The 22544-nt window shown below is 41.6% G+C and overlaps 1 long non-coding RNA gene across 1 annotated transcript in view; it reads left to right on the top strand.

Moving 5' to 3' along the window:
* Positions 1 to 22303: 22303 nt before the first annotated feature.
* LOC108640928 overlaps positions 22304 to 22544 on the top strand; it is a 61028-nt gene continuing 60787 nt past the window's right edge. The window contains exon 1 of the long non-coding RNA XR_001921598.2: positions 22304 to 22408. This is a non-coding gene — a long non-coding RNA (uncharacterized LOC108640928). The remainder of the gene's footprint in view (positions 22409 to 22544) is intronic.

Consider the following 22544-nt stretch of genomic DNA (forward strand, 5'->3'; position numbering starts at 1 on the left):
CCTTGCTGGTATCTGTGACTTTTTCCAGAATTTTACACCTGACTTCTGAATGTTATTTTAAATATTAATTTTTGTGACTGGAAGATGCCTTGCCATCCCTCTTGTCCCCTTTTCCTCAGTAGTAAAATACAGAATTGCTGAATGCACTTGTCTCTCTTAACAGTTGCATATTTGTAAATAGTCTGTGTGCTACAGTGGAGTTGAAGCTGAATTTTCCCTGGAGTCCATTGCCACAGACTCAAAAGATACAAGGTCAGGTCTGGAAGAATGCCATGGCAATCAAATGTTACCCAGGGAGGAATATCAGACAGATTTATGACTGCATTGGATGAAAAGCTTGAGGGAATACTATAGACAGGGCAAAAGAGATTTTACAAGTGGTCCTGCATGGCAAGAACCCTGCCTTGGGCAGAAATGGCCACAGTGATGCACAACTGGAGAGCTGTCAGGGTGAAGACAGGCCTGATTCCTTCTCACTCCATTTGCAAATCATCACCCCGGTGCAAAAGGCATTTTTGGGGTATTAGGAGTAGCTGATGTCATCAGTGCTGTCGCTGTGGAAGTGTCCCAGCTTTGCTCTGCCTGAGCAGGGTGTTCACTTCCCCGGCCCTGCTGTGCCCCAAGCCTGCTGAGGGGTTTGAAGAGCTGGTTGCAACCTGGGATGTTTGTGTAAGAGCTGATGGCAAGGGAAAGGATAGCTTTGCCAAGGCCTTGGCAGTGAAAACAAGGAGCATACGTTTGTGATAGAGAGGTGGGAAGAAGCAGAAAAACAGTGTGATGGGAGTCAAGGACAGGTGAGGAAAAGCCTTTATGTTCATCAGACAAGGAAGAGGATGTCAGATTGCACAGCTGAATGTAGAATGAGCTTGGTTGAGGATTTTGACTGTGTGATCTTGCAAGTCGATATTTTAAGAGATGTTATGCAGGAAGAATTTGCAACATTTAGATATAGTCCAAGTGCAAAGATGAGGAGGGATGTTTAATTTTTTCTGCAAATTCTTCATCAGAGCTCTACCTTTAAAGTCCCTTTAAATAATGCCCCACACATCTGGCCTGGTGTTGCTTTGGCTGAAGGTGAATTACCCTCTTGTGCTGTCAGGCCTGGTTCCTTTGACACAGCTGCTGGGTGTTACTCATATCACCAGTCTGCTCTCAGGGCTCCACCAGGAAGAACTAAATCAACTCTGAATGAGTTTCCCTTACCCTTAAGGAGAATCAAGTTTCACAGCAGGGAACCTTCAGCTAGGTGAGTAATTTTTCTCTGTAAACAGGCCAGCACATATTGGCTGTCTGATGATGATGGGTGTGTCTGGATCCCTTTCCCCCCACGGCGTGGGGCGGCCCAGTTCTAGTTCCATTTCCATCTGAGGAACCATTTCCGACGGCTTGAGGTGGATAGGGAAAGGGAACTCCAGCACCAGGGGTTTCTTAGGTCCTGAGCCTGGAGGGGAGAGGTGCCCTCCCCTCCTTCCACCCACGTGGTCCCATGGCAGGTACAGAGACAGCACACCGGCGCAGAGAGGAGGCAAGAGAGAGTTTATTGTTGGGGGGGTTACATTTATAGGGTTAGGAGGATTCACAGAGTAACCAATTACAGGTTGCAGGAAGGGGTTAACAACCAATAGGAAGGGGTTAAAAGGGGCCAATGAGAACACCTCAGAATATCTCCTCAGGACATTCCTGCATAGGATAACACTTGTCGTGGGGGATGTTGGGAAGAAGAAGCATGTGTTTACAAAGAGACCACAAAAAGCCATTTTAAGACATGTTTAAACAACAGTTTTCCCATATAATGCAGGTTTAGTGCTACAGGTGTGTGTCTTTGGTCAGAGTGCAAATGCCCTGAGAGATGAGACTACAATGCAGCATTTTTGCTGCTGAAACCCGTCCTCTTGTTTTCATCTTCAAAAGCAGCATATGCTTTGCTTTTTTCCTTTTTTCATTTTTCCAGGGGAGAAGGGGAAGGAGTATGGGTTGACTGATTGAGGCAGACCATAAGATCTTTCCTAGCTATGAAGGGCGACTGTCTGTCCCAATGGTCTATCACACATCACATGGGCACTGAGCTCTTACCTCAACCATTTAGTCCATCGTCACCCCTTCTAAACAGCTAAAGCAAAAGAAAGAAATGGAGGCATGCAGGGATCACAGAACTATTAAAGATTTTGTCAGGGGTCATGGCCAGCTTTTTATTTCCAGTGCCTGGCAGCAGCGTAATGATGGTGTTCATTTACTGCCAGGTACGGAGGTCTTACCTTTATTTTCTCATGGCTGTAGGAGAGAATGTCTGTCTTGGTCCCAGCATAAAGAGCAACTGTCATTTCTGCACCCTTGAGAGCAGAATTTCTCATTTCAATAATTAACTGTTGGCAAACCCACAAGCCTGCAGCCCTTTTTCTGTCTCCTCCGTGTAAACGACCAAACCATATGTGTTGGGGAAGGAGCATGTGGGAAGATGTGTATTGCTGCTGCTCCTCATCTCCATGTCAGCAGTGCTGCAGTTTAAATCAGCTGAGGATCTGCTACAATGGGCTGGCCATATGGAGTTTGAGAAAAACACTGTACTGCCCATTTAGACACTTTTTATTTGGTTTGTACTACACAGATTTTGCATTTGCACATTTCGTGTTACTGCTTAAGAGCAACCAAAATGACCCTTGTTTGTTTGAATGCAGGAGAACACTGCACACATAACTGCTTTATTAGCTAAATTCAGCAGTCACTCACTACCTGCTTTTGTCCAAAAGAAAGGGGAAGAATTTATTCCTCTGGCTGTTTCGATTCTGATTCGGTTTCTCTGCCAGATTTTTTTTTGGGATCTGCACGAACAGATTCCTGATGGCAGAGAAGATAAATGGGAGACAGTTATCCTGACATAGGCAGTCTTTGGTAATGTCATGCTTCAGTGTCAGCTGTTGATGGTATCGAGGGATCAGAGATGGACAACTCTTGGCTTTCCAGTGAATAGGACGGTTAAGGATAAGCTGCAGTTCTGGCAATATCAGCACCTGCTGTTCTTTCTACTTGATTGTTTTTCCTCTTTTAAAGTGTGGGTGCCTGTAACTACTGACCTTTCCTTAAACTTTCTTTTTCTCTTTTTTAGTTGGGAGTTTTCTCCTGTTTGCCTTGTTTTCAGGGCCATATGCTTTCAAAACCTTTTTCTCAATGTATTGGATTTTGTGAACCAGAGGGATTGTTGACATCTGCTAATGTGTGAAAGCTATTATGATCTCTGATTGTGAATTTTGTCTGAATTGCGCTCATCAGGTAAAAAAAATCACTAAGTGTATGGGATCTATCTTAACTAAACAAAGACTCCTAAGTAGAAATTGTTCTCAATAATCAGGAGGTGCAGCCATGGAACGTAGCCTTTCTTATTGTGGCCCTGAATCTAAACTGATCAGCAGCTGAAATGAGACCCTCGTTCCCTTGTGTTGAAATCTTCAATTGATTCTATACACTGGGCTTTTTACTGCACAAGCCAGCTTTGTAATGTCCCCAGTTACTTATCTCTCTTTTCAGGTGGTTCTCCTTTCTTTTTTTTCCTCCTTCTCTTTTTTTCTTTCCATCCCTTCCCCGTGTCCACATCTCACAGCACCAGAGGCTACAAGCTGAAGGCAGACATTGGGGCAGATATTGATGTGCATCTAGAAAGGCAGGATGCAGTCCCGAAGCTTTTCACCATCTTCTTGCTTGGGTAACTCTTCAATTAATTTTCAGAAGTTATTTAACTCAAGGTGTAGTCCTGAAGCAATACAGCATGAAGTCATTAGTCATGAGCAGAATCCCGACATCCTTCTCATGCTGCAGATGATAAAGCTTCTTCTTGCTTAGAGAGCTGGAAGCTGCACCAACACTGTCAAAAACTGGCTGGTGTTTGTGCAACAAGAGGCGATGTACCTTTATTCCTCCAAGTGCCCAAGAAAACTCGCAAGACCCTTCTGTGGGGCTTATCTCTGCTTTCTTAGGAGTGGGAAAGGGGACATTTGTAGTTCTTGTTGCTCTGGAATGCTCCCAAAGGATACAGCAAGTGCTCTTCCGAAAAAAAACGTGTATGTGAGTGTCTTGACGCTGCCTCTGAAATGAGTGTTGCAGAGATCCCCCTGCCCTGCCACCATGGTGGCACAGGACAGCCTTTCAGACCACTGGCACCCATGTCATGGAGGAGGTGGCTCAATTGAGTGCTGAGATCTCATACAGGGACTTGTACTGTTTAAAACCCACAGTGCACAGGCCAAGTGCTGAGCAGTGCACTCTTACTGCCCCTGATGTGTCCTAGAGCTTTCCTGAGCCTTCCAGAGTTGTGTTGGGTCCAGAATGTCTCTCTTTGCTATTTTTTGCATTTTTATCCTCTCTCCTTCCCTGGAGCACTTCCTTGGAAGTGCTTATATCACGAAGGTCTGTAAAGCCACTTGTGGTTTGTAAGTGCTCTGACTTCCTGCCAGTTCCCAAGGCTAGCTTTCTGCAGCCACTGGCCACTCTGTCTCTCAAGACAGGTAGGTGGTTTTTGAAAATGTTTGCAGAACTGAAGCTGCTTTTCCTTTATAGATAAATCAATATGTTTGCCCTTTTTTTAGGAAGTGGGAGTTACAGGTGTATTACCTTTAGGTGTGCTGCAGTTTTTGCTTTATTTCCTGCTGAAGTGCTGTAATGAGGGATACAGTTATCATGATGCTTATTTGGAGGAACTAGGAAAATGGTAGATCTCAATTAATGACATCTGGTGCAGATTCCTTTTCTCCCCAGAGCCTTTTCAACAGCCTAATAGCACAGGGTAACTTTAAAGAGGGCAGGAGCTGCCTGAGGCTGCCAGAGGAGCATAAAAGAGATGTGAAAAGACTTAAGAATTAGTTTACTGTATGCTTTTCTTATATAATCCCATCTTGACCCCTTTTTCCTTACATTAATGTAGTTCATATCCAGACAAGTGCAGTATTTCTGAAGTGCAGGCTTCAGTTGCAAAAGAAGCTAAGAGTAACAGAGACTGGCTGAAGGCAAAGTTTTAGAATGTTGCTAATAAAAATCATATAAGAGGGGGACTGAGAGAGAGGAAGAATTTCTGTGTAACTGAGCTCTCACCTGAAGCTCCCTTGAGCTCAGTTAGGGCCTATGGTTTTGGGGTTTTTTTTTTGTTAGTCAGAAGTTTGCTAATAACCCAGCAGGGTTTTTGGTCTTTAATGCTTGTTTTAAAGGCAAGCAGTTAAAACTCATAATCTTCCCTTAAAACATTATATTCTGTCCTTTCTTTGCCAGTAGCAGCAAAATAAATGCTTAGGAAGAGGCATGGGCCACACAGAGGATCTTTCAGACCGAGGAGGTGGTGAGTGCCCGAGATCACACAGCTTTGTCATTGCTTCCAGTCACAATCTGTGGTTATGAAACAGCTACTTTGAGCTCAATTATGGAATCATTGGTAAAGCTGCAAAAGCTTATGTTTTAATACCCTTTTAATACCCTAAAGGTGGAAATTAAACCCCTGAAGTCAATTGGTCACAGCAGGATGGTGGTTCTTCAATCCCTTCTGTCCCGTCTTCTGTTAGTTCTACCTAAAATCCCATGGCTGAGCAAAGAAATACACAAGCATTTTTCACATGATACCTTTCCTGCTTGGCTCTGGGCTCACAGTTCACTGGCATTTTGTAATTAATTAATAATACATAGACTGGTTCTTGTAGGTTCCACTCGCATTCATCCATGTGCTAAGTACACCACAGGTATCATATAAAGTTTGTTCACGTGGGTCTTTTTAGAAAGTCAAGAAGCTAACACTCCAGATAGGTGCTAAGTGAGCTTTTTCAGAATCTCGTTGGATGCAACTCTTGTTTGAAAATGGTTCTGAAAATCCCATTAGCACTTACTCATCTCTTTCACACTTAGTCACTGTTTAAAATGTCCCCTATGGGCCATCATTTACACTTGTAAGTCACCTGACCATACATCTGCAGGGTTAGCACTATAGGATGAGAGCAGATGAAAAAAGACTGCAAATATTCAATAATTTCTAATTACAGGTGATAGAGAGATCATTAGAAGGTTTTTTGAATTCACATTTAGAGGACTTAATTTTTCAATATTTTGTTATTCCATCAGTTAAGAATCTCTGGAGGAAAAATTGCCCTCGATGTAAGATTAATTGATATAGTACTTCATCCTTTCACCTACTTTTGGACTGTACCTTCAGAAGCATGAGAGGAAAACCCCTTGTGACTTCAGTGGAGCCAGAGTTTAATCTTTGTTACAGGGAGCAACTTTATGATTGGGCCCAGTAAGAATATCCATGGTAACTAATGTGTGCTGTTGCAATTTCTGACATTTATTCATCCAAAACACAACACTCTGATGATAGAAAACGAAAGTTTAATTTTCAATTCTGATCCTTTAAATTATGCTGATACAACATCTTCTGGGAACATTTATGGAGTATAATTTAATAATGATATTTTTTTCACATACAGATTGCACAATAGGTAAATTAAAATTGAAACATTAAGGTGAAGATGTCTTTACCATAATACTGAAATGATTGTGCAATATTTACAATTTATTTTTTTCCCAAATAACACTGGTGGCACCTAGAGTTTTGTTTATCAATTTCAGATCTATATTATTCATAAGACGAGAGAAATGCATAATTTAATAATATATTTTCTCATGCTCTGTTTTCCAATTTCCTGACTTAATCCCTATGAAACCCTATTACTTGTGCTCTCAGTGAATATTTATTTCACATTCACTTTATTTTAGCCTTTGTCCTAGTTGCAAAGGTTCCTGTAGCAGCACATGTAAAACCAGGATATGACAAATGGGGTGCCATATCTCTCACTTAGGTGCCTGGAGTTAAAACACCAACTCCACAACTGGGGTAGCAAGATCAGATCTGCACTGGGTAGCAGTGCAAAAGTACACCTGAAGTCAAAAGTGACCAGATGTTCCTCCGAAAGGGCTGTAGCAACCTTCTGTCAAGAGTCACAGGTGTCACTAGATTAAGGAAAGCTGAGCCTCAAATTAGTGTTAATCACCAAATCCTCCGTTTCACTACTTGTGAAAATCAAGGCTTCTCTTGCTCCTGCTTTCTGAACGTGTGGGACCACGAGGTTCTGGCCTTAAGATACAAGGAAAAATGAAGTCACAAAAATTGCAGCAGTGGAGATGTAGGTTGGATATTAGGAAAAATTTCTTTGCCACAAGGCTGGTCAAGCACTGGAACAGGCTGTCTGGGAAAGTGGTGGGGTCTCCATCTCTGGAGGGATTTAAAGGACGTGTAGGTGTGGTGTGGTTTAGCAGTAGGTTAATGATTGGACTTGATGATCTTAAGAGTCTTTTTCAACATAAATGGTTCTATGATACTGTGAAAAGGAGCCTGAAATAATGAAAAATTTTTTCTCGGCCGCATTTCTTAGTGTCCCATGTTCTTGGAGTCGTCTGTGCTCTTCTAGCACGCTGTTTTGGGAGACTCTTGAGTGTGACAGAGGTACATTCATGGAAGAACTATGCTGAAGGTGTGTGTCATTCTGAGAGTCTTTGGGTACTTTTGAAGAGAAGCTGGATCTGGCATTACTGTTGTCTAAAACAAGTACAGCATTCGCCAGGATCTCACCTAAGCCTTCCACCATGCACCAGCAGAAGTTACTAGGGAATGACATCTCTCCTTTCTGTTGCTGTTAGGACACCCATTCATTATTTTGTGATGCCAAGTGTAAATGGAACACGCCAAGGCTAAAGTCTAAAAGATCTTTTTTTTTGGCTTTGTTTTCTGCAGAATGGACACACAGCAATCCCTCTAATACTGTTACTGCACAGAATCGTGTTTAAAATTGCTTCGGTGCTCTCTCTAAATCAGTAATATGAAAGAAACAAAGTGCAAAACTGGCATTTGCTGACAATACAGACACAATTGGAAGCTGTGGGCTCGCAGGTCTTGTAGGGATGAATGTAACAAAGTGACATGTTTCCATTTCAGTCTTCCCAGCCCTTAACATAGTCCAGTGGCCATTGTTACAGTGTGTTTTCTTCTTTATACTTTACCTTCTTTCTTTAATGGCTGTACTGTTTACTTCAGGACAAGACTTACTGTATGGACTTTACATTTTTAACTTTTTATTATTTGACTTTCTGCGGTGCACAAGAGTAAAACATGAATGTAGAAAAGATGCCCAATAGTTTGGTGGAAGCTTGGTCCCAGAACTCTCCCTCCTTGTCCTGTGGTCTCTTTCCCCAGTGTGCACCTGGGCCAGAGCTAATCCCACTCTCTGGAAAGGAGAGTAGGAAAACACTGAGCTGAGATGCTGCTTGGAGCAATTATGAAGCAGCTGCACACAGGTTCCCTGTCAGAGATCCCTCCTGGCAGTGAGTTGGATACGGAGGTGAGAGCAATTCTAGGGCTCAAGTGTGACTGGTCTCTTCTTTCCCTCAGGTAGGAGCTCTGTGGCCTTTATCTCGCCCAGCATGGAGGGAACATGTTTTTAAATGAGATTCTGGGAGTCCATGGACTTTCAGTTGAGAATGGAGGTGATGAATGCCTTTCTTACTTCAATTTTATTGCACAGAAAAACATTTTATGCTGGAGTTTTCTGGCACCAGTTCCCGTGGCTTTTGAGAACAGGTAATAACTCATTCTAGAGCTTATTTAAGGCTGATAAAAGTGCTGGATTTTAAAGAAATTTCCCATTGTCACGCTGTTCCTTTATTGTCTATTGTAGGGTTGTGCATTGATCTGAAGGACACTGGCTGCCCTTGGCTATGGTGTTTGAACTGAACTCTGCATTGTTGTGGAGTAATAGTATGTGAAAATTGACTATTCATTTTAGGATAATAAACTGGGGCTGAGATCTTGGATCTCTTGAAATGAACGTGTGGTTTGTCATTGACTTCACTGGGGACATGATTTCTTCATTTTACCAGGGGGTATTTGGCATAGATATGTTGTTAAAATGAAAAACAAAGTTTGATGTAATTAAAGTAACTTGGAGTGCTGAGATCTACTGAGAGATGGCTCTTCCTGTCTTAGGGTGAATTAAAGTGGATTTCTATTGTTTCAAGCTAAGCAAGTGCCTTTTTGTCCAAGTCTTGTAAATATTTGGCTTGCTCCAAGTTTGCTGTGACTGGTGATTCTTCTCATCTTCAGTGCTAACTGGTTTAAAAAATGATATTATTTTACTGTGCCTATTTGCATCATCTAAGGAAATGGCTGACACCATTTGGCAAAGGTGGGATTTTTTTTCTCTTTATGAATAATTTAAATTCCTTAATTGAAGCACTGGGGTTTTTTTTGAGGCAGGTAAATCAGCTCCTCGAGGAAGAATGGTACTGCTTGTGTAGCATGCCATCATTAAAGTGTTCTTTAGGCCTGCCATTTAAATTTGGAAGGAAATCCATTCCCTAAAGGAATAAAAAGGGCAGGATTGGTGGCCAGAAAGTCAGGGTGAGTTAGTCACCAGAAAAATCTTTTATTCATGAAATTAATAAATAAGAGAGAACTGCAAAAGACATGCTGCTGGGTTTTGTCAGAAAAATGAAATAAAAGAAATTGCAAAGCTGGCTTCCTGACAAAACGTCACTTCCAGTTTAAAGCATAGTTTAAAATCAAATGCAAAAACTGCTAATCAGTTTTGTCCTCTTTGAGTTTGTTTGTGTCTTCTATGGATATTTTTAGATCTGAAGGCTTCCTTTATCAGAACATCCACGGAGAGCTCTGTTCCATGCAGAAAGCTTGGCCTAGAGAATCCTCTTAATTTGAAGCTGGTATCCTGCCACTTTCCCTGTCTCACTGCAGCAGCCCCAGTACTTGTGGTGTCCCAAACAAATAGGAATTTGGTCAGGAAGGATCCTTTGGAGGCTCAGACAGCCCTACTTCTCCCTCTCCTTTATTAAATACTCTTTGTAGTGATGAAATTTGTGCCTTTTGGCTTTACAAACTGTGGTTTTAAACAAACCTCAACCTCAAATGTGACAGCTTATTTTTTGTTGTTCATTTTTTGTCTTTGCCTAAAAAGCATCTCTCTTGATATTGCACATTTTTAATCCCTGTCACCTGAGCAAGCTTCTTCTGAGAAGCAATGGAAGAGAAAAAAACGAAAAGATTTTTTCTTGTGGAAGCATCCAGAAAAAGCACTCCTCTTTTTTGTTTTTACTGTTTAAAAAACCCACCCAACTTTAACCAATAAAATCAGTAAATGTTTTATTGTGGGATTACTTTCAAAGCAGTTCCCTAAGACAGAAGACTTCTAGGAGCCTGTGAAGTGTCCCTCTTGGGCTCAGGGACACAGGGACTTGTGCAGTAAGAAGCAATCCTTGCACTCCCAGACAGAATGGAAATGAGTATGATTTGTTCTCCTGGTGCTTCAGGAGAACCCTTTGAGAGGATCAGAGGATCTGGTAGCATTCACTCAAGTGTCCAAACTGTGACTTTCCTTTCATGTGAGACAGGAGTGACTCTTTTACATAATTCCTATCATGTAAAGTCATTTTCAGGAAGGAAAGAATCAAACCTAGAGTCTATAAAACATAACACATCTGTAGGTTCATAGATTTGTACTTGGAAGGAAGCTTTAATACTTTTCAGTAGCATCCCTGACCCTCTTTATTTTTTATTATTCCACAGTACAATTCTTGTAATTTTTTTTAGGATACATATACCATAGGTTTGTTGGCATAAAAGTAGTTCATGAATGTCATATATGGTATGCATAATGTTAATTTGATGTTTATTCTGTGCTTCCAGTCTTACCTTAAAGATTTGAAAAGAGAAAAATAAATTTTACAATTACAGTTTTATCCACTAGACAGTGGCACCAGTGTAGCATATGACCTCCTAACTGAATTACTCTGAATCAGCTTCACTTGAATTTAACATTATAATCTCTGCTGCTGTTTTGGAAATACAGCAGGCAGTGAATCTGCTCTGGTCTGTGTTCACTAAGCATCTACCTAGGCTCCAGCCTGTTCTCATAATGGCTTGATTTTCTTGTAGCAGTTTGACCAGATGTAATTACTGTGCCTTCAAAAGACTGTCTCCTCATTTTACATGAATTAGACCTAAAAATATCATTTAGGATAGCTAGAATCCAAATGCAGTACCACTGTGTAATTAACATATCTCTGTATTCCTGCAGAAAGAATTGTGTTCAGGATGAATTTCTATTATGTTCCTGTTATCACAGCAGTCAAGGTGAAACGCCACCTGTGTTATCCCTTGCAGTCACAGAGTAGATAAGCTGTATTTTATTGTCACAGTGTGAATCAGTTGTGCAGTCTGACCTGTTGTAAGCAGGTTCTGCCACTGGTATATTGCCAGGGGACCACTCATCTGGGGAGGGGCTGGTTGTGTGTCTAATCTCAGATCCTGCCTCTGGCTGCCTTTCAGCTGTGAGACCTGGGCCAGGAATTGGACTTTGATGATCCCTGTGGGTCCCTTTCAACTCAGGATATTCTAGGACTCTATGACTGTGGATTCTTTGACTCTGGGAGCAGCTTAGATTTATTCACCACCAGTCTGCATAAACTTTGATTGTTTTTGCTTCATCCAACAGCAATGTTAAACACTGTAACGGGAGCTTAGCAAAGATTTTTTGATTTCTTTTCTTTCTTCCCACTCATTTTTTCCCTCACAGAGTCCAAGAAAGTTTTAGATTTGTGGAAAAGTGCACAGTCCTTTATCTGATCTTTCTCTTTTCATAGACCTCTTGTGCAACAGCCTTGAAGCCAAGACCTCCCCTACCTCTGCTTCCTTCTGTCAAGTCCCCTTAACAAGGATGGAGTGGCTGACTTGGGTTTGGAAAAGCTCTCCTTGGTTGGCTGAGGCCCTCAAGCTGCTTCCCTCAAGGTTACATGACTAGAATTGGCCTGTGCAGCTTTATCTTCCTATTTAAGCTTCTGTAGAAAAAAGAAGTCACTCAAAGGCAACAGAGCTTTCTGGCAGAAATCCCCTTGTTCAGCTGGCTGGGAGTCTTTTGGGCTCAGTGACCTTGAATTCCTTTTTTGCAAAAAAGGCACAACTTTTTCCTTATTTCTAATGGCTCCTGCCACATCATGGATGATCTAGTCCTTTCACTCTAAGTGATAAAGCTGATATTCCCTATTATGTATTCCCTGAATTTTCAGATGTTACATGGAATATGGGGCAAAATATTGATAAATAGGACCTGACCCTTCTTTCTGTTGCCTTTCTGGAGGCAGCTCACTTCCCCTGCTAATAAATTGATGACTATGTGCTCCCCTTGTTATATCTGATGAGACTGATAAATAGCAAACACTGCAAAAGCAACTAGTGTCTCCAGTGTTTATCTTGCTCAGGGGCTGCATCCCAGGTTTAGTTTTTCTTCACTGGAGTTGGAAGACATGGAGAAAGAGGGAAATACAGGGTAGGTGTGGTGGTGGCAGTGTTGCTGTGTGTGCTGACATTTATCAGCACTTCCTTCTGTTTACTCCTGCATCAGATGAAAAGTCAAGAGGGTTTGTACACAACTAGAGACTTTAGCACTTCCTTTGTGCTATCTTCTTTCCTCTTCCCAGTTTCAGAGACCTGGTGGTTAGAGAGAGGCTCTTGGGGATAAGCCCTGAGTTGTTGATGTGATTGCCAGCTTTCCTTTTGCCTTCCCTGTCTTGGTGATGGAAAAGGCTGGTGGATGTGTGTGCATTCAAAATTTAAGACTTCCTAAAATGCCAGTGAGCAGGTGGTAGCATTTGGCTTTGTTGTGTTCTGAGATTTGGTTTTTGAGAAAAAGGTTCATTGCAAAGTGTCTCAAATGTCTCAAATTTCAATACTTTTACGCCTAAGAAATGCCCAAATGTAGTTTCTTAAAGCTTTCAAATTAACTAACCTACTACTAGCTCAACTACTAACCAAGCCAATGTCTTCTTACAGGTCAAACCTGTGTTTACACTGGAAAGGTGTGAAATAGAGGTAGAACGTAGCTGGCAAGTCAATATACTGTGTCTCAGGGAAAGTTTTTACATTTAATTACAAATATGACATAAAATTTGGATTTTTGATGGGAAATCATCTGCAACTTCAGCAGTGTTTGAAGAAATGTTATGACTGATCATAAATGAGAAGGACATTCATTGTGAAGGATACCTTTCCAGTCATCCTCCACTCTACTGGTTTTCTACAGATCTCTGCTTCCAAAAGTGCTGAAACAGAGCTCATGATTCCTCCACTGTGAGTCACCTTATTCCTCTATAATTAAGGTGAAATATCAGTTTAATAAAGTGAATGTAATGACTGAGTTTGAGCCCTATGTTAACAGGAAAGTTACTGACATTCTTTTCTCTAGATTCTTCAGTCATTGTCTGAAGAACATATGTCTGTTTTCAGACTTAGTCCTAATTTGATCAAACTGGGCTTCATGCCATATTCTTCCTATTATTATTTCATACAGAAGATCAAACTTGAGAAATATTCCTGCCGAAATTTTTAAGTTTCACACTTAAAATTCAGGAAAAAACTACCTAATTGAAAATAATTTTTCAAAATTTTAATTAAGCATATTTGTTACTTTAATAAGCAGTTGAACTTAGTTAACTTTTTGATTGGCACTCAGCAAGTTCCCCTGAGTGTGATATGGGCTCAGCTGAGTAAAGAGCAACCTTTTTAATTAGTTTTCCTTGAGGGTTTGGCTTTGTGTTTGCTTATCACTATGTTGTTAGTACTGTTAATGATTTGGTGGCAGCAGCTGCAGGTAAAGGTGCAGGGAAGATGATTCTGCCTCCTTCACCCCTCCAGGATCTGGATTAAAATAGCTATTTTTCACAGCAGGGGCAAATAGTAGCAGAGAGGTAGTGTTGAAGAGCACAAAGAGTTTTCTGCCTTCCAAGTCTGCCATTGTACCTGACCTGCTGGACACAGTCTCTTCATTAGTTGGTCTGTGTGAAAGAGATTAACAGCTGCTCCAGAAAGCCAGTTTCAAAAAAGAAAAACAGCTCATACTCTACTCCCATAGAAAATTTTCAATACAAAAAAATGTTCTGCAGCACATAAAGTGTTCAGCAACTAAAACAGAAATGATAGTTCATCAGAAATTATCCAGTGAGAATGTTTTCAGGTTTAATCGCTCTGCTGTTTTACCAGTTCATGTTGTAAGCACCTTTGGAAATGCCATACAATTATTAGTGTAGTATGGAAATGTTCTTAGATATTCAAGTTAGTTAAGAAGGCATGAAAAAAAATAGTCCAAGGAAGACTAGGCCTTGCTGAGTAAACCATAAAACTGAATGCACATTACTTCCGCAGAACCTCCTCTGCTCTTAAATGTCCCATTTCCAAATCCAAGAAGGATGGGAAGTGAAAGGATTAGATAAACACAGTATGTCTTTGTTTTCATGTCTCTACGTCCTATGGTTCAGATCTTCAAAGTCCAGCACCACTGTTCCTGACAAGGTGGCCTTTTCAGCAGCAAAGGAAATGCCATGAAGTAACATCAGCAAAGCTCACAGAAGTGCAAAAGCACTTTAACGAAGGCAAATACTTTGTATGTGTCATTCCCTTTTTGCCCAAATGTAAATTAAGTGTTCACTTCACACTGTTGGTACTTCATGCATCTCCCATTAGTATGTAGAAGTGGAAGCTAAGCTAGTCCATTACAGTGATTCATATTCTGTCTAAGGAACAAACATTTTCTGATGGGACTGGGGACTGAAGCATATTAATGCTGTTGAAATTTTCCAGCTTCCAAAACAGACAGAAAAAGAAATTGTTACAAGGAATACAACTAAAAAAGCTAATATTGCTATCTGTGCAGGTACAGTGAAAAGGCAAATGGTCTCCATCTGTATTGCCTGGCACTGTGTGCTGTCTGGTTTTTATCAGCTGAGCTGTGCGAGCACATCAGAGCAGGAGGTGCTGGCTCTCTGTGATGTGCTGCTTCCCTGACCTGGTTCCTGGGGGCATGAAGGGGGGATCATTCGGTCATGCTGTCCACTGAACTCAAAGTAGCAGTGAGATTTTTAATTCCTCTGTCATTAGAAGATCCTCTTACACCTTTGAGAGGATTAGCAGAAAGTGATGGCGACATTTGGGGCAAGTTTCAGGAATATGTTTGCCTGGCAATGAGAAGTGGATGGGGAGAATTCAGCTGGTCTGCAAACATGTATTTTCCCATATCATGCTCTGCTGTGGCTCACAGCCCTCCTCCCATCAGATCAGTGCTCTGTCCACCCCAAATGATTTAATAGCATTTCCTCTTTAAATAACAGTAATTAGTTATGGTTTCCTAGAGGCTCAGAGGAACACAACTGAGCATTTTTTTCTGTGCGTTGTTGCTTATTTTTTCTGAGTCTGCTGCACCGAGTAGCTGTGCCTGGTGAAAAGGCTCTTGCAATGCATCAGGGAGACAAATGTATTTCATTTGTGATTTCAGTGATTTCCATATATGAGAGTATCCTTAGAGATGTCTGTGCATGAAATGAATGCAGTTGCTCAGGTTGTTGCCTAAAAGAACAAGCATACGGAAATTAAATATGCCACTAAGACGCTCTCATTTTCTACGTATTCTCACTGATGCAAACCTCCATCTGTCTGCCCAGCCCTGAACGCTCACTCTCATTTACCACAAACACCTCTCCTCCACCTTCTGCCAAACACTTGCTCTTTCCACATTCTGAGACCACTACAAACTGCAGGCCCTCTGTGAGGACACCCCAAACCATTGCTCCCTCCCATGCCAGCCTGTAGCTTAATTCCCAGATCTGCCACGTGAGGGTGAAGAAGTGAAGAATACAAGTAGAGAAAGGTTAAGTCACCTTGAGCTACAGTGATTTAGTATTTTTCAGTGCCACTGCCTGAGAGGTGTAGAAGAGTATAGAGGTGGACCAATGCAGAAAGGATCAGTATCCAGGTGACTTGAACTATGGCCAGGAGGTTCCTGTTGGCAAATTTAATACAGTTTTCTGAAGCGACCTGAGAATCTGGCCTGCCATTTTTTGTGAAGTGCTTTGTACCCTGTACTTTTTTGTAAAGTATTTTGCCTTGAATCCTCAAAGGGTGTCTGAAAGCACCCCAAAGACAACAGGAACTCAGACGATGACTTTCATCTGTGTCCTTCTGCTTCCTATGATCTATTCTTGGGTCAGACTATGCCTTATTCAGCAGGTACAATATATATCACTAAGTGTATGATACAAGGGGTGAACGATACTCTTTATGCTGTTGTTCCCCATGTGTTGCTCCTGACATGTGGCTATAACTGAATTTGCTACTTTGACAAAGGAGGGTGCAGTGGGGTAAGGATGCAAGGATCCCATTATTCTTCTCTCTGTCTCTCCCTTCCTGCCTGCTCTGTCAGATTTGCTTGGGTGCAGTGGGGAGGACCCAAAGAGGTGGGCGATGCTTCTCCAGTGCAGGCAGCAGTTCAGGTGGGACCAAGTGCTGTCATTCTGCGTGGTCAGTGTAGCAACAGAGCCACAATACAGGTGAGCAGGGCAGCAAGTGCCACCACTGGGACTGTATGGCAGTGGTGTTCAGCTGGGAATGTGCACAGGTTTTGTATCTGTGGGAATTTTATGCCTTCTTTTTGTACAGCTGGTACTGGAGAGCAGATGGCAGCTTGGTGTGGGCTTTGGTGTGTCTCAGAGAGGCAGTTCCTTTTGCTCCTTTGCAGAGGTGGCCCCAGTGGTGCTAAAGCAGCATGTTTGGGTTCCTGTGCTGGGTTTTGCCCATGTCCCTTCTCACACAGCTGGGAATTCGTTATGTTTTAACCTTGACCTGAAAACTTTTTTCTAGGTCAAAGACTCAAATACTTCTAGCTGAAAATTCAATTCATCTGAGAAAGGACTAAAGCAATCACACAAGTTCACTTTTCTCTGCTAGACACTAAGTGCAAATCGGTTGATGCAGACGGGTTTCTCTCAGCGAGGGACAGTGCTCTAGAGGGCAGGCTTTCCCTATTTTGGGACAAGCATTTCCAGCTAAAGCCCAATTCAGTCAGCCCAAACAGTATTTTGACTACTGAGCTTTCTTTGTATTCATAAATCAGACAAGTCAATAATTGTTTAAAATGTGAAGGCTTTAATTTGCTGGCATTACATGTGAAGTAAAGGCAGCATTAAATTAGAGATGCTACTGTGGTGAGGTTGTGGTGTCTCTGTCACCTTTCCAGTGATGTGGGCTTTTCTTTCCCATTGGTATTAAGCACGTTTTTTTGTTGAAAATTAGTAAGGATCGCCAACTAGAAACGCAGTTATTTTAAGTTTTTTTGTTGAGCCTGTTGCAGTTTCAGAGAATGCACCACTTTAAGAGAATGTGTTGCTCTTTTATAAAAGCATTTCTGTAAAGAAGTTGCTGGGGGGGCTCTGGTCCCCTCAGCAGTGGTTTTGGTCACCAGGTCTTTGGTGGTGGTGAAAAATTCTGAGGTGAGACAACAGTGTCTTATCGTGCAGGGTCTGGGTTAATGTTTCTATGGCTGCCCACTTACAGACTGACAGATGGCCAGGGGGATTTAAAAAAATCTTTAATTATTGATATTTGTAGTGAAACTGTCAATGTGGTCTGAAATGGTCTAACTACACTGTGATCAATGAAGCTGGTACATTCCGCCTTTCCTGAGGAACTACTGTGGGCATCATGGATTGTGTGCTGTTGGCCTGGGGTCACAACCCGTGTGTGAGGTGCACAAGGACTCCCCAGTAACTGAGATCAGCAGCACTCTGGTGTGGTGCAGAATGGCATTTCTCCTCCTGGCTTATGAAGCTGCTGATCCACTTCTGGTCAGCTCTGCACCAAGCTGAGATGTGCCAACGTGCTCTCAGTTGCCAAAATGAGTTTCTGGAGTGAGTGATCCTGGAAAAAGGAGTCTGCAAGACAAAAGGAAGCTGACTTTATTCAGTGTTTTATGATTCTGTTTATTTTTATATCCTGTGTATAAAAGCTAAGGGGGGAAAAAGCTAAGATAAAAAGGATAAGAAAGAGCTCTAAATTGTTAAATAAAATCCTGTCTTCCTTTTCTTTGCTTCTGGGCTGGTCAGTAAGGGTAGAGAAATAATCATCTCTGTTTGTGACTGTGTGTTTCAACAGAGTGAGGAGGCTGAGATCTGTAAAAAAACGGTGAGAGACTGTATAATTTAAATATCAGTTTGAAATGTCTGTCTCCTAATTATGATGAGTTTGATTTTTTTCTTTCTTTTTTTTTCTCCAGACCTTTACAGCTTGCCTTTTAAGGCATTCACAATCTTTGGATGTGGGGTGAAATGATTAATAGCCTGTATTGATTTTTTTAAAATAAGGAGATACAGTAGCGTGAAGCAGGGGACAGCAAACTTAAATTTTCCATTATGTTTTCACTCCTGGAGAGAGTGCTTGGAAATGACTACTGCTATTGGAATGTCAGTGAGATTCTGAACATTAACAGTCCGTTCTTGTGTTTCTTTTAAGGCTGATAAATGCTTTCATTTACATTTTTTTGTCCTGCTATATTCTCTATTCTCTTAGGAAGTGATCACATTAAATGGGACTTTAAAACAAAGTGTCAGAAGAAATAGATTATTTGTCTGTCTGTCTGTACATGATTACCAAATGAACTGTACATTAAAATGGTGGAGCAATGGGGCATGCAAATAAAAAAAATCATGTTTAAGCGATCTGTGAGATTTAGAAAGCCAATTACTATTCTGCCAATGGAGAATTTTTCACTAAACATGTCCTAGTAAGTTTAAATGCCTATTAATTAATGTTTTAACTGTTTCTTAATGGCAGTGAAGTCTAGTGACTGTATGACTTCCACATGAAAATTAGTCTGACGTTGGCTCTGTGGAACGGGGAGATACATCACTGTTAATATGGTAGCCCATTTATTACCCTGCTGTCTTAATTCAACTGCATTCAGGGGCAGTGAATTGAGAAGATCATAATCAGTTTGGGTAGGAATATAAATTAGAGGAATGTCACGGCGGTGGCTGTGCCCCAGTCTGAAGGCTGAGGGAGCTGTGTGACAGTGCTGACCCTACTGCTCCCACCCACAACCTGCTGGGAGCAGACCCTGGCCCTGGGCTACGGAGATGCCGTTGTTGGTGAGGGCTACATAAGGCACCTGGAACACCTTCCACTGAAATGTCTCTTACAGTTCTATTTGGAGCAAAACTGTGGTAGATTTTTCTCCATCCAACCCGTCTTTGTTGCAGTCAAGGTTTCCAGCGAACCACTAAGTGCACTTCAGATCTTACCACAGACCTAAATTCCTGTCTTTGTCCCAGTCCAACCTGTCCACACCTTTCCAAACAAAATCTCTGTTGTTGATAAAAGGGAGCTTTGTCTCAGAGAGGCTGGAGTAGCACCAACAGGAATGGGGGCACAGAGCTGCAACATTCTCATCTACCACCTGGATTCAAATAGACCATCTTGCCATGGGGCTACAGGAGCAAACAAAACCCCAAAGCTGACCTCCAGCAGCCACATGTAAGGCATAGGATGCAAACTTAAAGGCCCATGCAGTGTACTCAGATGTATGCAAAGATGGTATGGCCTATGACTGTGAGCTGACTTTTTCAGTGCTGCAGTAATTTATAGGACAGTCTCTGGCCTGTGTATGATTCAGGAAGGAATTTGGTCAGTACAGTGTCTTAAAAATAAATGTGAGATAATCTCGGCTGTTGGTTGGAGTTTTTTCTTGCCTCAGGTATTTCAGCTTATAAAGTCTAGCATTGTTATTTCAGAGGTACTGATGATCTGGCATTTTGGCCCAGTCAGAATGATTTTTCACTCCTGACCTGACATCTGTAATTTCCAGTTATTTTTCTTTCTAAGTTGATGAGTTATGAGAAGGACCAGAAAGAACCAAACTCTTGATCTCCTCTGGTGTGGTTAGAGGCAGAGTACTAAAACCTCCAAATAATGATCTGCTTGCAAAATCCTATCCTGTTCTGCCTTAACCTTGGAATTCCTCTGAAGTTGAGGATCTTGAAGGAAATTTTGCTCCCATGAACTGCTGTCCCTGTAGCCATCACTGAGCCCATTCCCTCTTGTCCATGGGAACAAAGCATCACCACCATCCTTTAGCAGCAGGTCCCATGCCATGGATGCACAGGCACAGGACTGGAGCAGGAGCCACATCAGGAGGGAAGACTTGCAAATGCCTGTGTTCATTCTGCCAGGAAGTCTCTGAAGATTTCAAGATAATGCAGAGTTATAAACAGCTTTCTCATCCTTGGCTTGGAGCTGGAGCAAGTGTGAAAGCTAGTCTTCCAGGCACCACCCTGCTCCTCTGTCCACAGACAGTTTTGAGCCAAAGGCTCTGAAACCCTTAAAATGGTGTGCAGGTTTTCAGGGAGGGGTGTGTGTGTCTCAGTGCTGTACCTGCACATTCCTCATGGTCTTTTTCTTTTGCTGTCCCTTTGGTTTCTGAGTGCTGTAGTTCGAATTTCCTAATATGGCATTAATGACTTGCAATTTGAGAAGTAAGGCCTGGATTTGGTGTGGAACTTTGTCCCTTAGCAGAAACTAGGACCATATTTCATGTTTCCAGGCTTGATTCTGGTCTCTTCTCCATTTCTCTGCCATACTCAGTTTCTGTACTATGAAGAGGAAACCCAACATCAAGAGCTTCAGTGAGTGATCTTGCTACCGTTTCTCCCCCATTTAGAAAGGTACCTGGTAACTTCATCTGTACATCAGCTGTCAAAAATAGTCAACAATAAGATTTATTTGAGGTTTACTCTACTTTTTTCATGTTGGCCCTGATTGCTAAATAACAGAGCAAGAATGACTACCTCTATATAAAATTAAAAAAGACTGCAAAAGATGAATAGTTCATGTAAATTATTGTAGAATTGTATTGAGCACCTTTGCTTCAAAGTACTGTGCATGGATGCTTGAAATATGACTAATCATTAATTCAGTGAAAGAGAAAGTTGAGGATTTCAGTTTTACTAGTGTATTGTTCTGGAAAAGATGTTCAGAAGATGAAGCTTAACAGTTTGTGAAATCTTTTTTTCTTTTAACTTTTAGAAAGGTTGCCCTTAAACTTTTACTTCTGAGAGAGGCAAAATGGTTTAGATTGAATTAAAATGCACCTGATTTTTCCCTCCAAACATGAAATAAACACAATTTAGCTTTTTCCTTGCTGTTATATTTTCCCCCTCTCATTCTAGTATGCGTATTAGCCTTGGTCTCATGTGAGATATTTCTTCAGTTTGAATAATTTACCTTTATTCAGTATTGCCAAATAGAAGATGTTGAGAATTCAAAAGGCAGTTCTGAGTGACTTTAATAGGCTCTACAATTTGAAATTTTAAGTAAAATGAATAGTAAGTTTGTGTTCCCTGCCAGTTTACTCGTGCTACTTTAGAGTGTGTTTCTTCTGGCATGTGCAGGTTCTACACCTGTACGTTCTTGAAAAAGCTCAAATCCTTGTGCACTCTCTTAACTCCAGTACTGGGGCTTTACCATGGACTTCATTATACCAGAGATTCTCTTTAAGTCGTGAAAGTTTACAATGCTGTCAATAGTTTACAAAATATACTGACTGTCTGGGTCTACATACATGTGAGAAGTGTGTTCTCATTAGAAAACTGCAGTTTGTCTTGTTCTGGAAAATGAAAACAAAAATTACACAAAGAAGGGAGAGAAAGTATTTGTTTTCAAATACGGGGAGACAGAGTGTTGAGGAAGAAACAATTTGTTTAAGTGTTTCTTGGCACAGATCTCTCATGCTTCGATAGTTGATAAAGAGAAGTAATGGGCACATTCTAATCCAGATACTTTTGGCTTTCTTTTGTAAGGCAAAATAATAAGCATGATCCTGTAACTCATTGACTAAAATGAGAGGGTGTCTCCTTTGTTCTGCCCGAACTGTCCTGTGCATTGATGTCTCTGGAGAAGGGAATACTAAAGGGTGGTTGGATCTCATGAGGGAGTTGCAATAAGGATCAGTGACTGGGCCCTGCAGTCAAATTCAGAGAAGAAATCGGACAAGTGTGTTAGAGTCTGTTCGCAATAGTGCAGCTGGACTGAGCCCTGGGACAAAGCAGCACTGGGTTGGAGGCATAGCTGCTCTGTGCACTGGGGCCCAGTCGCGTTTCCATGAGCTGAAGCACAAGTGGTGAGCTCTGCACAAGGCACCCACTTGGCTTGGCACAAAAGCAGTCGGTACAGGTGTGGCTGTGAGCTCACTGTCTGTGGGCTGTGACTGCCCTCAGCCAGAAGCCTTGGGCTGCTCTCAGCTGCTCAGCCTCAACACCCAGGAGTGGGCTGAAAATAGCTGAGATGTGCCCACCAGTTCAGAAAGAAAGGCAAAATTTTTGGAAATCTCATCTAGTGGGGTTATATCTTGCCATTTAAGACATATTATTCTGTGCAGCTAAAATTAGGTTTTTCTTTAGCCCTGTCATGGACTGCATTAATATCACAAGTATGCTGGAGCTGAGCATGAGGGTATCCATCCAGCTGTACTGTAAAGCCATTGCTGCAGTGCTCCTAGAAATGGTAAGTCTCTGGTATTTTGTCAGTCCTTATTAACAAATGCCAGAATGGAAATTGATGATCAGTCTTAATAAAAGAAATGATTGTGCAATTTACATCAAGGCAGTTTTAATAAAATATCTACTCCTTAAATGTGTGT

Source organism: Manacus vitellinus, unplaced genomic scaffold, assembly GCF_001715985.3.
Source record: "Manacus vitellinus isolate BGI_N305 unplaced genomic scaffold, ASM171598v3 scaffold_48_pilon, whole genome shotgun sequence".
In the NCBI taxonomy this organism is placed as follows: domain Eukaryota; kingdom Metazoa; phylum Chordata; class Aves; order Passeriformes; family Pipridae; genus Manacus; species Manacus vitellinus.